Consider the following 17,426-nt stretch of genomic DNA (forward strand, 5'->3'; position numbering starts at 1 on the left):
TCTCCTTTATTCTAGGAGAAAAAATATCTCTATTATTTCACAGAAAAAATCTCACATTCTCAAATTCCTAAATCATCTGCTGTTATCCCAGATAGGCAACCCAAGAGGGGGGTGAATTGGGTTATTTAAAAAGTTCACAATATTAAAAATAACACAATATTCAGAATTTTAATAAATAAAAAAAACAGAATAATAATTATTAATATAAAAGTAGAAGAGATAGAGAGAGAAAATCAAACACTGCGATTTATAGTGGTTCGGCACGCCAGGCCTACGTCCACTCCCCAAGGAACCTCCTTGAGAATTTCTTTACTATCAATTGAATAAATACACCACCAAGCTTGTGGATTTGGCACATGACTTACTCTTATCTATTGAGCCTCACTCAATAATAAATGCCTTACCCTTACAAAATCTCTCACAAAAATAAGGAATAAGAATAAGTGGTAATTGAACCCACTTTTACAATAATTCTCTCACAAAGAGTAGATATGAAAGTGTAAGAACAAAAGCTAGACTTAGATCTGAAAGTGAAAGAGCAGAATACTCAGAATTTTGGAGCTCACAGAAATATTTTCTCTTCAAGTTCTTGATTTTTCTCCACATCCAACACTTCTATTTATACACAAAAATATACCCGTTGGACGCTCCTTGCTAACGTCATGGCTTACATAAGCACGCTCCTGACGTCATGGCTTACATAAGCACGCTCCTGATGTCATGGCTTACATAAGCACACTCTTTGATTTTGAATAGTTAGCAAAAGATAAAAAATAAGATTGATTTTTTCTTTTTATTATTTCAAACATGGAGCCACCATTTTTGTAGACAATTTAATACAAAGTTCACAACTTTCAAACAAACAAATTTTCTCCATCTAGTTTATAATATATATATATATATATATACACACATATATATATAACTCCATCTTTTTCTTCTTGTTTGATTATAATATGATATAATCAATGTAATGTAAAAAATTTAATAGCGCACGTGATGTATTCTATTTATATTGTATGCAATATATATATAATGTTATATATGTTCTGATCAAATATTTGCATACACAGAAAAATCTCTTTAAATAATATTTATGATGGATCTGAAAATATATGCCCTCTTTAAAATATTGTATATATTGTAGAGATTTTAAACTAAATATATTCTACTACTCCATATTAATTTTATCAAAAGAAGACAACTCATTAATATCATATTTGTCAAGATAATACAACCAATCAATCATTTTAATCAATTTTAATTTTGTCAAAAAGTGAATAGTGATCAGCCTAAATTTTCAAAAAGTGAATAGTAAAGTTTTCAAAAATATTTTTATTTTAATTTTTAACAAATATATATTTTTAAAAAGATAATATTTTGTGTCAAATAATATGTATATTAAAAAAATCCAAATTGTTACAAATAATATTTTAGACATCATCAAAATTAAATAATATGATTAACAATCTCCCTCTTTTTGATGATGGCAATATTTGTATGGATTTGACACAAAATAAAATTGACAAAATATTTGATAACCCTGCAACATATAATTTTCAAAATCACATATAATTTTCAAAATCATATTTTTTTCTCCCCCTTTGACATCATCAAAATAAAGATGAAGATAAGAAACAAGCACATTTGATACAATAATCGGAGTGGCCAAAAATAAAATAATGGGCCGTCTGTCTTGTCGGAATCAGTATGGGGATTTTGGAGCATCTCGAGCACAGGAAATATTGACAAACAAAAGATTTGAGCAGATATAGCAGATATGCATCTAGTAATGGATCAATGAAGTGTATAAAAAGTGACACAGATCAGATACAAAATCATCAAGTGTTTGAGAAAAAAAATTTGTTTTAGCTTCTTTTGTAATCATGTCATTCCTTACCTTGGCTATCAATGAGTCGGACTTGCATGAGGTGCCTGTAATGCAGGCAAATGAGAGAGTACCAGTGACGCAGGCACATGCTATGCCTGTAAATGAGGGTTCTAGTGGTATTGACAATCGAAATGATTTCGATGCTATTAATAACACTATGGCTCTTAGTACACAGGCCATGATTGCAGTTTCCAATATGGCGCGACGATTACAAGCAAGAGTACAAGAAAATCAGCAATGGAGAGATGAGGTGTGCTTGTTAAAACAAGTAGTGAATATGTGTAAGGAGAAGAAAGAGCTAAAAAGGAAAAATGCACAGTTGGAGAATGCAGTGCATTATTATGCAACGGTGATAATGCCAAGACTCACAAAAATCGAAAATAGAAAGAGGCATGTAAAAGAGGCTCATGAAAAATTGTTGAGAGAAGTGAAAAAGAAAAAATCTGTGAAGCCTTCTGAAAATTTACATGTAATCGAGTAATATTTTCTTTTTCTGAAATAAAATTTCGAGCATTTCTTCCTTATTTATTTATTTATTTTTATTATTAATTTTTTTTTTTAATTCTGTCTTTGCACAAAAAAAAAAAACAAATTTGTTTGTTGGTGCAGATAAGGAGTATGGGAGATAAGGAGAAAAAAATATATTTGTATATATACTCCCCCTAAAATTATGCACAGAACATACACACGCCCCTTTATATATATATATATATATATATATATATATATATATATATATATATATATATATATATATATATTTTATAATGATTGTTAATCTCAAAATATATGAGTCTCCCCCTGAATTAATGCACTAAAAATTACATAAATTTGAAGAAACAAATTACCAATCTATAATACCAAGGGCCATTAAGATCCGGCCATAAACAATTACACCAAGTGCACTAACATAAAAGGAGAAAATAAAAATAAAAATAATTTCTTCAGACAAGGTAGAAGCAACCATTATTAAATCCAAGAGAATTTGGAACACATATAACAAGTAAAAAAATATAACACAGTGCAACAAGAATTTTAACACGTTGATCGGTAATGACCTTGATGATCGGAATAAATGGAGAAGATTGGGTAGATCAGTGGCGAATTTGTGTAGATCGGCAATGGATCTTGATGGATCAGTCACGGATCTTGATGGATCGGTGATGGAACTTGATGAATCGGTGAAGATGATGATGCAGATTTCGGGTGGAGAAGTGATGGAGTTTGGAAGATTGGTGAGGGATTTGGGTGGATGGTGATAGTGATGAAAGTGATGAATGATTTTGTGGATGATGGATGGTGGAGTTGGTTGTAGGCTATGGTGAGGGTGGAGATGGAGTCGGTTGAGGGTATGAGGAAGAAGGGGAGAACGAGACAGCAAGAGAAAGAGAAAAAGAGAGAGTAAGGGAGAGAGTGGGTGAGAGATAGAAACAGAACGGGAGAGAGAGAGAGAAAAATTATATATATAAATATATGTATATTATTATTATTGTTATTATTTTTATAATAATAATTATTATTACAATATTTATTTTATTTAATTATTTTTTAAAAAAAATCATTTTTTAATATAAACATTATATTGGAGTATTCATCATACCAAGTTCTGTTCTAATATAACAAAATTGTTCTTCATTTAGAGGCTTGGTAAATATGTCAGCTAATTGACAATTTGTAGGCACAAATTCGAGTTCAATGTCACCTTTGAGTACATGATCTCTCAGAAAATGATGTCTTATTTCAATGTGTTTAGTGCGTGAGTGCTGAATAGGATTTTCTGAAAGGTTAATGGCACTTGTATTGTCACATTTTATAGGAATATGATCATAGTGAAGTCCAAAATCTTGAAGTTGTTGTTTCATCCAAAGCAATTGTGCACAACACCCAACGGCGGCAATGTATTCTGCTTCAGCAGTTGACAGAGCCACTGAGTTTTGTTTTTTGCAAAACCAAGAAGTGAGTGAGTGTCCAAGAAAATGACAAGTGCCACTAGTGCTTTTTCGATCAAGTCTACATCCCGCAAAGTCGGCATCTGAGTAACCAAAAAGTTAAAAGGTGGTTCCCTTAGGATACCATAATCCCAAATTTTGAGTGCCGACAAGATATCTGAAAATGCGTTTGACTGCGGTGATGTGTGACTCTTTCGGTGCGGATTGAAAACGTGCACACATACAAACACTAAACATTATGTCGGTCCTACTTGCAGTAAGATAAAGTAAAGAACCAATCATACCTCGATATTTCTTTTCATCTACAGGTTTACCTTGCTCATCTTTGTCGATTTTTATCGATGTGCTTATTGGAGTTGCTGCAGGCTTTGATGATTCCATTTCAAACCTTTTGAGTAGATCTTTGATATATTTCGTTTGATTTAAATGGATTCCATCATTAGTTTGTTTAATTTGTAGACCAAGGAAGTAATTTAATTCCCCCATCATACTCATTTCAAACTCACCCTGCATGTCTTTAGCAAACTCTTTGCACAAATTTTCATTAGTAGCACCAAAAATGATATCATCAACATAAATTTGAACGATTATCATATCTTCCTTTTTGATTTTTATAAAAAGTGTTGTATCAATTTTTCCTCTACAAAAACCTTTGTCAAGTAGAAAATTACTCAATCTTTCATACCATGCTCTAGGAGCTTGTTTCAAGCCATATAAGGCTTTTGAAAGTTTGAAAACATGATCCGGGTATTTATGATTTTCAAAACCGGGAGGTTGTTCAACAAAGACTTCCTCCGAAATATACCCATTTAAAAAAGCACTTTTAACATCCATTTGATATAATTTAAAATCTTTAAAACACGCAAAAGCAAGTAACATTCTAATAGCTTCAAGTCTAGCAACTGGTGCAAAAGTTTCATCAAAATCAATTCCCTCTTCTTGATTATAGCCTTGAGCTACTAATCTAGCTTTATTTCTAGTAACAACTCCAGATTCGTCCATTTTATTTCGAAAAACCCATTTTGTACCAATAACGGGATGATCCTTAGGTCGAGGGGTCAAAAACCAAACTTCATTTCCTTCAAATTGATTTAATTCTTCTTGCATTGCTAAAATCCAGTTTTCATGATTTTCAGCTTCTAAAAATGATTTTGGTTCAATTTGTACAGAGGAACGAGTTTTTATACCTTCCGCCGCATCACCTATGATGAGGTCTTTGGGGTGGCCATGAGCATACTTCCATTCTTTTGGTAGATTTGAGTCATTTTCTAGAAGAGCATATATTTCTTGAAGTTTCTCCATTGTCATTTCTTCGTCATGTTCGCGTAATGGATTTTCTTCATTTTCCTTTTTATAAATACTCTCCATGCTTGGTTGATTTTCTACAATATCATTACTTAAAAGATTCTTGGAAATAATATCATTAGATTCATCAAAAACAACATGCACAATTCTTCAACAAGTAGAGTTCTTTTATTGAATACTCTATAAGCTTTACTAGACATAGAATAACCAAGAAATATAGCTTCATCCGATTTAGCATCAAATTTTCCTAAATTATCTTTATTGTTATTTAATACAAAGCTTTTACAACCAAAAGCACGCAAGTGACTAATATTAGGTTTTCTACCTTTCCAAAGTTCGTAAGAAGTTTTATTAAGAATAGGTCTAATCATGGCACGATTTATAACATAGCATGCAGTGTTTACAGCTTCCGCCCAAAAATATTTAGGCAAATTATTTTCACAAAGCATAGTACGAGCCATTTCTTCAAGAGTTCTATTTTTTCTTTCAACCACACCGTTTTGTTGAGGAGTCCTAGGGGCTGAGAAATTATGATCTATTTCTAAGTCATCACAAAACTTAATAAAATCATCATTTTCAAAATCTCTACCATGGTCACTTCTAATACTACAAATATTAAGATTTTTCTCATTTTGAATTCTTTTACAAAGTTTTGAGAAATTATAAAAAGCTTCAATTTTGTGTGCTAAAAATAATACCCATGTATATCTAGTGTAATCATCAACACAAACAAGGGCATAAGATTTTCCTCCTAAACTTAATGTTCTAGATGGTCCGAATAGATCAATATGCAAGAGTTGAAGCGGTCTAGTAGTTGAAACGATATTTTTGGATTTAAAAGAAATTCTAGTTTGTTTTCCAAATTGACAAGCATCACAAAGTTTATCTTTTTCAAAAACAATTTTTGGTAAACCTATGACTAACTCATTTTTTGAAAGTTTGGAAATTAAATCAAAATGAGCATGTCCTAATCTTCTATGCCAAAGCCAACCATTATCATTTATAGCAGATAAACATTTAATGTTAAAATGAGAAGATAAATCATGTAAATCAAACACATATACATTTTCATGTCTATAACCTACAAATAAAGTTTTGTTTTCTAAGGTATTTTCAATAGTGCAATGAGTTTTCTCAAAAATAACTCTATAACCTTTATCACATAATTGACTAATACTAAGCAAGTTATGTTTTAAACCTTCAACAAATAAAACATTTTCAATAATAGGAGAGGGATTTTTACCAATACTTCCTACACCAATGATTTTACCCTTGCTATTGTCGCCAAAAGTCACATATCCGCCATCCTTTAGTTGGAGTGTGGCGAACATAGCTTTATTTCCAGTCATGTGCCTCGAACATGCACTGTCGAGATACCATCTATCGTTACTAGATTTTGTCTTGAAATATACCTACAAAAATTTGATTTCTCTATTGGTACCCATTTTTTCTTGGGTCCATAAAAGTTAGAATTTGACATCCTTGAGATATCTTTAGGAACCCACATCTTTTTTATTTTAGCAAAATGATTTCTTTTAATAGGACATGAAGGTGAAATATGACATTTTGTTCCACAAAAATGACATGTGAGATGAGAGTGATTAGAAGATGCATATACAAAACCATTTTTGGCAGTTTTTACTTTTGAAAAAGGTTTATATCCAATTCCGGCTCTACCAAAAGTACGATTTTGATTTTTGAGAATTTTATCTAAAGTCTCTCCACATTGAGTGAACTTTGAAAGAGTAGTTTTCAAGTCTTCAATATTTTCTTTCAAAATAATTTGCTCATTTTTTAAAGACTCGTTTTCTTTTTGCAATACAACTAAATGTTTTTCAGAAATTAAAGACTCTTTTTGAGTTAAAATCTCATTTTCCTTTTTTATTTTCATGGCTTCATTTTCTAAAACATTTATCTTGGAAGTCAATGATTCATTTTCTTTTGATAAACTTGAAATTACTTTCTTTTGACAATTATTTTTCAAACTAAGTTTCTTAAATTCAGCATGTAATTCATCAAAAGCTAATTGTAATTCATCAAATGTAAATGATTCGTCATTTATCTCATTTTCATTTCCAAGTGCCATTAAACATAGGTTAGCAACCTCGTTTTTGCAAACTTCGGTTTCTGTGTCGCTTTCATCACTATCTTCTCCCCATGCTGCAATCATAGCTTTCTTTTTGTCCTTCTTGAATTTTTTCTTAAGTTCTGGATATTCTGATTTGTAGTGTCCAGGTTTGTTGCATTCATAGCAGGTTACTTCAGATTTTTTGTGATTTTCTCCTCTTTGAAAATCCCTGTTGTTGAAGTCTTTTCTGAAAAAATTTCGTACACCTTGTTTCTTTCTCACAAACCTTTGGAACTTTCTAGTGATGAATGCCATTTCCTCATCCTCATCTGAATCATCTTCCTTATCCTCTTGATGTTTCGAGATGGATTTGAAGGCTATTCCTTTCTTCTTGTTGTTGTCCTCCTCTTCCTTTCCTTTTTGCATTATGAGCTCATGAGTTAAGAGAGATCCCATTAACTCATCTAAACTTAGCTTTGATAAATCCTTGGCTTCGGTAATGGCAATGACTTTTGTCTCTCAACTTTTTGGCAATGACCTAAGCACTTTTCTTACAATTTCAGCATTAGTATATATTTTGCCAAGAGAAGTTAAACCATTAATAATATCAGTAAAACGAGTAAACATTTGAGGAATAGTTTCATCAGGCTTCATTTTAAAAAGTTCATAATTATGGACTAGCAAACTGACTCTAGATTCTTTAACTTATTCGGTTCCCTCATGAGTCACTATAAGCTTGTCCCAAATTTCTTTAGGGGTTTTACATGTGGAAATTCTATTGAACTCGTTGGCATCTAAGGCGCAGTACAACATGTTTGTAGCTTTGATATTAATTTGGGCCATTCTAGTATCTGATTCATCCCACTCATCTTCAGGTTTTGGTACCCTAAGTCCATCTATAGTTTTGGTAGGAATTTTTGGACCGTTACAAATAATTTTCCAACATTCATAATCATTAGATTGAATATGTATGGTCATCCTAGTTTTCCAATAGCTAAAATTTGTGCCGCTAAACAGAGGTGGCCTATTAGATGCTTGTCCCTCGGGTAAGGAATAACTAGGGGTTGCCATGATCTACTCTAAGACGGTTAAGTCATAAAAACTAGAGTCTAGGCTCTGATACCACTTGTTATCCCAGATAGGCAACCCAAGAGGGGGGTGAATTGGGTTATTTAAAAATTTCACAATATTAAAAATAACACAATATTCAGAATTTTAATAAATAAAAAAAAACAGAATAATAATTATTAATATAAAAGTAGAAGAGATAGAGAGAGAAAATCAAACACTACGATTTATAGTGGTTCGGCACGCCAGGCCTACGTCCACTCCCCAAGGAACCTCCTTGAGAATTTCTTTACTATCAATTGAATAAATACACCACCAAGCTTGTGGATTTGGCACAGGACTTACTCTTATCTATTGAGCCTCACTCAACAATAAATGCCTTACCCTTACAAAATCTCTCACAAAAATAAGGAATAAGAATAAGTGGTAATTGAACCCACTTTTACAATAATTCTCTCACAAATAGTAGATATGAAAGTGTAAGAACAAAAACTAGACATAGATCTGAAAGTGAAAGAGCAGAATACTCAGAATTTTGGAGCTCACAGAAATATTTTCTCTTCAAGTTCTTGATTTTTCTCCACATCCAACACTTCTATTTATACACAAAAATATACCCGTTGGACGCTCCTTGCTGACGTCATGGCTTACATAAGCACGCTCCTGACGTCATGGCTTACATAAGCACGCTCCTGATGTCATGGCTTACATAAGCACACTCTTGATGTCATCGCTTACATAAGCACACTCCTTGATTTTGAATAGTTAGCAAAAGATAAAAAATAAGACTGATTTTTTCTTTTTGTTATTTCAAACATGGAGCCACCATTTTTGTAGACAATTTAATACAAAGTTCACAACTTTCAAACAAACAAATAATTTTCTCCATCTAGTTTATAATATATATATATATACACATATATATATATATATATAACTCCATCTTTTTCTTCTTGTTTGATTATAATATGATATAATCAATGTAATGTAAAAAATTTAATAGCGCACGTGATGTATTCTATTTATATTATATGCAATATATATATAATGTTATATATGTTTTGATCAAATATTTGCATACACAGAAAAATCTCTTTAAATAATATTTATGATGGATCTGAAAATATATGCCATCTTTAAAATATTATATATGTTGTAGAGATTTTAAACTAAATATATTCTACCACTCCATATTAATTTTATCAAAAGAAGACAACTCATTAATATCATATTTGTCAAGATAATACAACCAATCAATCATTTTAATCAATTTTAATTTTGTCAAAAAGTGAATAGTGATCAGCCTAAATTTTCAAAAAGTGAATAGTAAAGTTTTCAAAAATATTTTTATTTTAATTTTTAACAAATATATATTTTTAAAAAGATAATATTTTGTGTCAAATAATATGTATATTAAAAAAATCCAAATTGTTACAAATAATATTTTAGACATCATCAAAATTAAATAATATGATTAACATCTGCTTTCTAAAAATCTCTCATTAAATGTTGATATGAACTATTACATTACAAATGTTTGCTAATAAATAATATCTCTTGATAGAACCATACACATACTCAATGTTACATGAGTGTTTGAATATTTAGAGAAAATATCATTTAGCCTCCTAAACTTTTACATGTTTTTCAATTTGACCATTTCTATCAATTAAATTATGACATTTATTTCTTATTAAGGACCTAGAACATACAATTAATGCCATAAATAAATAAAAATATCTCCAATAAAAATAGTTAAATTTTAATTGATTCTAAATTATTTTTCCTATATATGTCAATTTTGTGTTATTATTTAATTTTAAAATTAAATTTCAATTATTTGTTTAAATCGTGCATAATACGGATAATATGTTAGTTATTTATATATATACACATAACTACATATATATATATATATTACTATATTCATTTCTCAATTTTTTTCTTTCAAACTTCTTTGAATAATGTGATAAATAATTTAAAGAGAGTTCGTTTTTAAATTATTAGTCACATTAATGAGAGGAGGATAGGTGTGACAAATAATTTAAGGAGAGTTGGTTTTCAAATTATTAGTCACATTATTGAGAGGAGTTTATCGAAAGGAGCATTTTTTCAAATTCCATACTAAAAAACACCCGATGGTTATGAAACTTGAATTAGCCATCAACAGTGTGGGCTCCACATGTATATTTTGTTTTGTATATCATACAAGGAGCTTCCCTCTAGGCGAGATTAGATTGGAGGATTTTGCTAGATTTGTAGGAGCTTATCATAGATTTCGTTTTGATAATTCGAATATTTTAATGTATAGAAATCGTCAAGTACTATATACTTATAAAAAATCACATTGATCAAATATAGATAACTATCTTATTGGATCAGTTTTCTGTCAACCGTTAATTTGTTCACTGTCCATTTTGTTTATACAAAACTGATTTGATCATGTTGTTATCGATATCCGATAAGCGTGATTGTTTACAGACATGTAGTAATCGACGAGTTTTTCACATTGAACAATTTAGATTGTCAAAATAAAATCCGTGATGAATTTCTATAAACCTAACAACACTCTCTAATCTAATCTAAAATTGGAGAGAAGCTACTCCCATCCTATAAAGGCCACCTGATGATGACATTGACAGGAAACATTTCTTTTCCTTTTCATTTATTACGGTTTGAATGGTCAATTTTCTTCTCTAAAAATAGGAACTTCGTTTGCATCAAGAATTTGCCTTGTTTCTCTTTTTCATGCACCCACATTCACCTGTCCCATAAATTGCACGGTTTAAAAAAATAAAATTAGTATAAAATACAAAATCCTCAAGTTATCATTGTACTCATGTTTAGCTTAGATTCTTTTTTTTTTTTGATACAGATGAAAGCAAACAAACAGAAAGGAAAGAAAAACAGGGCAACAAGGGCTAAGCCCTCATGGCACCAACTCCAGTCATATCCTCAATAATAAGAGCTCTAACAGCGTCAGGGGGGTCTTCCAGCATGACTACATGGTCAGTCTGCACTACTCCAAGGTTAGCCAGCCGATCAGCCACTCTGTTGCCTTCCCTCAGTGTGTGTTGAAGGGAACATTTGCAGCGCTTCAGTAGGAACTTGGTATCCTCAATGAGAGCTCGTAAAGGGGAATTATGGCTCGGACCACTGTGAAGTAAATCAATGGCCTGTGCTGCATCAGTCTCAATAACCACATTCAAAGTGTTTTTCTGGAAAAGGATGGTCAGTCCGCGATATATGGCCCATAGCTCAGCTTCCACTGCAGAACAGTGGCCTAAATTTCCGTAGTAGCCCCAAACCCATGTACCAGCTTCGTCCCGTAGGAGTCCTCCATAACCAGCTTGTCCAGGGTCACCCTTGGAGCAACCATCAGTGTTGAGCTTAAGAGTACCTGCAATAGGAAAACACCAATTAATAGATGTAGAGGTTGTTGAATTGGGATGGAGAGGAGAAGAGAAAGCCTCTTCAATCTCATGAGCATAAGTCCAAATATTCTTGAGGCTAGCTTGAATGGGTTGGCTAACATTTTCAAAAACCATGAGATTGCGAACTTTCCAAATCTGCCACAGAGTGGCAGAGAAGAATCTGTACCACTTAACATCAAGAAACACATTCTTATTTTTCAAATTAATCGCCACCCATTCTGCTAGAGATAAGCTGCAACCTTCCTCCCACCATCTAAGGCCTTTAATTTCAGTCCAAATTGCTTTAGCATAGGGGCACTCGCGCAGGAGATGGCTTGAATCCTCACTATATAGGCCACATCTGGGGCACACTGCTGTGGTTGTCATATTCCTCTTGAATATTAATTGATTGGTTAGCAGTCGATCATGGAGGATGAGCCATAGGAAGCATTTGAGCTTTTGAGGGATTTTAGCTTTCCATAACCATTTCCAGGACCTTCCATCAGCTTCTTGGTTAGATATAATCCTGTAAGCCGAAGTTGTGGAGAAAGTGCCCACAGTGGTTCCAATCCAAGTGGGCGCATCAGTGTATGTCACAAATCGGGGCCTGTGGATCTTGGTGATCTCTTGAAGGTCCTGAGGGGTAACAATATTGGCAATACTCTCAGTGTTCCACTTGCCTTCCTCATCAAGAAGTGAGCTCACCTTGTCTGAATTATTCACCTGTGGTATAGAGTAGTTGTGGGCTAAAGGCTGTAAGCCGCACCACCAGTCATGCCATAATGAGATATGTTCCCCATTTCCTACATTCCATTTAACCCCTTGTCTCAGAATGTCCCTGTACCGGCAGATGCTTTTCCACACATGAGAAGCCCTCCTCTCCATAGGCCAGTTGTAAATGCTATGACTTCTAAGATATTTATCCTGCAACACTCTGCACCAAAGTTTGTTATGATCAGTAAGGATTTTCCAGCCTAATTTGGTCAAGAGGGCAGCATTATTGTCCCTGGCTTTTCTAAGCCCGAGGCCCCCTGCCTCCTTAGTCCTACAGACCTTATCCCAGTTAAGCAAATGGACTTTCTTATGGTTATCCCTGTCCCCCCAGAGGAAGTTCCTGTTAATTTTATCAACTTCATCACAAAATCGTCTAGGCAGCTCCATGATTTGCATGTTATAACTGGGGATGGTAGATGTAACTGATTGTATAAGAGTGGTTCTACCTGCAAGGGATAAATGTTTGGTCTTCCACCCTGAAAGTCTGGTTTTCAATTTCTCAAGAATGTCATTAAATAAGCTCTTAGTAATCCTTGTATGTAAAAGAGGGGACCCCAGATACTTACCTAAGTCTTTAGTGAGGGGGATGCCACATTGATAGCTTAAAGATCTTGCGTAGTTAGAGGAGACATTTTTGGAGACAAACATTTTGGATTTCTGGAGACTAAGTTTCTGTCCAGACATTTTGCAAAAATCATTAAGAACTTCCATGATGGTGTTGCAGTTGCTCTGATCAGCTTTGGCAAAGAGGATAAGGTCATCAGCAAAAAATAGGTGAGTTAGTGCAGGACTAGTTCTAGAGACTTGGATGCCCTTCCAAGCCCCTACATCAACTTTAGATCGGATCATATTAGAGAGTCTCTCCATACAGAGTACAAACAGATAAGGGGAGAGGGGGTCTCCTTGCCTAAGACCCCTCTCATTCTGGATACTTCCAAGAATTTCCCCATGCCAAAGAATGGAAGATTGGTTGGTAGTGACACAATTCATAATCAAATCAATCCACTTTTCATGAAGTTGGAATTCCCGGAGGGTGTCCCTAATGAAATCCCAAGATAGCCTGTCATAGGCCTTATCCAGGTCAATCTTGAACACCATACCCCCTCTTTTCCCTCTCAAGTGGCTAAGGGTGTGCAGAATCTCCTGGGTAATGATGATATTATCTGTAGTGTTCCTTCCAAGTATAAAACTGCTTTGATTAGGGCTAATAAGAGTGTCAAGAAGTGGTCTAATACGTGCCACAATGATTTTAGTAATGATCTTGTAGGATACATTACAAAGGCTGATGGGTCTGAATTGTTTGATGTTTTCAGCATTTTCCAATTTGGGGATCAGAACGATAAGAGTTTCATTCACTTCATTAGGTATCCTCTTGTTATGAAAGCAATTTTTAACAAGATCACACACCGAAGGGCCCACAATATGCCAAAATTTATGGTAAAACAGGGCTGGAAGACCATCCTTACCTGGAGCTTTAAAAGGCCCAATGCTTTTAACAGCACTCCAGACTTCAGTGTTGGTGATGGGTTTTAAGAGAATCTTATTCTCATCATGAGTAAAAAAAGTAGTGTTAAGATTATTCCACTGGGCTAACTGTTGATTAGTCTCAAATTTGAAAAGGGTGTTGAAGTGGGTGAGGATAATACTCTTAATACCCTCCTGGTCAGTGACCCAGTTCCCCTCATTATTCTTAAGGGCATTGATCTTGAGTTTTCTTCTTTTGGTGATGGTGGAGACATGGAAAAATTTAGTGTTTCTATCACCAAGAAGAATATGTTGAGATCTGGACTTTTGAAACCACAACATTTCCTCCTGTAGTAGAGTATCATTATAAGCTTTAATGAGATCTTTCTCCAGAGTTAGGAGACTATGAGGGCAAGATTCAGACAAAGCTTTTTGAATGCCCTCAATCCTAGCAAGGAGAGTTCTTTTCCTTTTGAAAATGTTGCCAAAAACCTCTTTATTCCACTTTTTAACTCTAAGGGTGAACTCAGAGGTGGAATCCAGCAGATTATTATGCATATCAGCCCAAGAAGTGGAAATAAGATGAGATAGGTCAGGATGAGACAACCAAGCAGTTTCAAATCTAAAGGGACGATTAGTGGGGTTAAGAGAGTGCATACCTTGGGTATAGACAATAAGAGGGGAGTGGTCAGAGTAAGTTCTTGGGAGCACCTTGACAGTGGCTTCAGGGAACATGGTTCTCCAGTCTTCATTGCATAGAGCCCTATCCAGCCTTTCCATAGTGTTAGCAAGCCCCTGCCGGTTATTTGTCCAGGTCATTCTAGGGCCCGAGCTTCCTAGATCCAGCAAGTTACATTTGTTTATTCTGTCAAGGAATTTTTGGGGCCTAGTCGAACTCTGGCTAGTTGAAAAACTCCTTCTTTCACTCTGATTCGCATAGTCATTAAAGTCGCCTGCCACCAGCCAAGGTTTATCCATACTATCCGCCACTTCTTCAAGCTCATTCCAAAGGTTATCCCTCAGCAAGGGGTTGGGGCTAGCATAAACAGCAGCTAGAACCCACTCCTCGTAGTCTTCCTTATGGATGGTGGCGTTAATAACTTGGGGACCAACGGAGGAAGCTCGAACATTGACATGATTAGTGTCCCATAAAAGCCAAATCCCACCAACTCTGCCTATGGGGTCAACAATAGTAGAGGCTGTAAAGCCCAGCCGATTGAAGAAGTTTCCCATTGTGCTGAAGGCTACTTTAGTCTCCATGAGTATTAGAATCTCAGGTTTATGAGAGCGAAGTATCTCAACAAGGTTACGCTTAAAATTTTTGTTGCCAGCACCGCGGCAATTCCAGATTAATAGTTTGAGCAAATCCATAGATGGAAAAGTAGAGGGGAAGTCAGTTACCCAGTCCTTCAGGATACTACGTATCCGCCTGTGATCGGCCTCCGCATCTCTCATGGAGGCTAGTTGGATCGAATGAAAGGGTTTTATTGGATTGTTCTCCCAGCTTGGCTCGAGTGTCAATCGAAGTTGCTCTATCCACCAGACGAAAGCGACGAGGTGAGTTGCTTCGGTCTCTGGTTCTAACAAAAGTCCCACTGCATGCGTCTGTTTCAGATGTTGTTGCACCTCTAGCCTGGGTGGGATTAATTGCTCTTGCCTCTCCATCTTTCACTTCACCGGGGTCAGGAGGGATGGCTTCTTTCTGCTGATGGTCCTCAAGAGTAGCAATAGGATATGAACTAGGGATGGGTAAGGTCACCTGATCTGGCATATGAGTAACCTCTACCATGGTTAGATCCATTTGCCGTGTGGGATAGTTCTCAGTACATACAGTGACAGTTGGGCTCATGTGACCCTGGCGGTCAATGGGGTGACTGGAGGTGTCGGGTTGGTGGCAGTCTGGTATTTCTGACATCATATCACTATGTTGATGTGTTGAGCACTCTTCCATTGGAATTGAACTAGTGGAAACCTGCAGCTGGGGTTCTGGTTTCTTGGGGAGGGGTTGATTCTGACCAACTTTGGTTTTACCTTTGGGGTCCGGTGTTAAATGGGAGCCGATTTGAGTGGGTTGAATTTCAATTTGGGCTTTCTCTGCCCCTGTTCGTGTTGTGATGAATCATGACAACAGAAAAATAAATTGCTCATAAACATCCTACAGTCATTGTTTCTCTTTTTCATGCACCCACATTCACCTGTCCCATAAATTGCATGGTTTAAAAAAATAAAATTAGTATAAAATACAAAATTCTCAAGTTATCATTGTACTCATATGGGTAATGGTAGAGGGCCACAATTTTTGTGGCTCAAATGACTCAAAATTATCAAAACGACGTCGTTTTGAGCACAAAACATGCCAAAACGACGTCGTTTTGACAGTTTTGAGCCATTTGAGCCACACAAATTGTGGCTCTCAAACATTATTCGTTCTCATATTTAGCTTAGATTCAAATGATGAATCATGACAACAGAAAAATAAATTGGTCATAAACATCCTACAGTCATTGTATTCATAAAAAAAATATACATATTATATGAGAAAAATGAGGCTTCTAACCCACAAATTTTGTGGGAGTTTCAATATTTCAATCTTAATTTTTTAAATTTTTGATTTTTTTTTCAAAAAAAAACTTCAACATTTATTAATTTTTCCCAACCCACAAGCCTTTTGGCAGATTTGGTCAAAATCCTCTCATAACAAAACTTTAATGCATTAAAAACAAGCATAAATAAATAAATTTTAAAATTTTTTTTGAAAAGTCCAACACATATCATTATTTGCAAAATATTAAACTTTTAAATAATATAACTTTTGATGTAAATGTCGATTAATAATAAAATTAGTATTTTTAGAATTCTCACATCAAGATCTATCAAATAAAATCCATGTTGATTATGAAACTCTTAAATAAATAAATAAAATTATTACCATTGAAATTGAAGTAAACAGTAACAGTACCATGTTACTCGCAGTAACATGTTACTTTGATTCATAGTAACATGTTACTATGACAATATTGTCAAAAAAAAAGAAAGAAGATATTTTACTTTATCGTTACTCAATTACAGAAGATCGTCTTTAAAATTTCTCTTCTAATTTTAAAATGTTGATTGATAGTTGCCTATCAATCGCCCTTCTAATTTTATGCATTTGTCCTTATCTAAAAAAAAATTTTATGTGCTTGTTTTAATACAAAATAAAAAATAACAATTCCTTATTTTATAGAGAAAATCTCTCCCTTATTCTAGGAGAAAAAATATCTCTATTATTTCACAGAAAAAAATCTCACATTCTCAAATTTCTAAATCGTCTGCTTTCTAAAAATCTCTCATTAAATGTTGATATGAACTATTACATTACAAATGTTTTCTAATAAATAATATCTCTTCATAGAACCATACACATACTCAATGTTACATGAGTGTTTGAATATTAAGAGAAAATATCATTTAGCCTCCTAAACTTTTACACGTTTTTCAATTTGACCATTTCT

This window comes from Camellia sinensis, chromosome 1 (genome assembly GCF_055761805.1).
Source record: "Camellia sinensis isolate YWXY chromosome 1, ASM5576180v1, whole genome shotgun sequence".
Taxonomy (NCBI): Eukaryota; Viridiplantae; Streptophyta; class Magnoliopsida; order Ericales; family Theaceae; genus Camellia; species Camellia sinensis.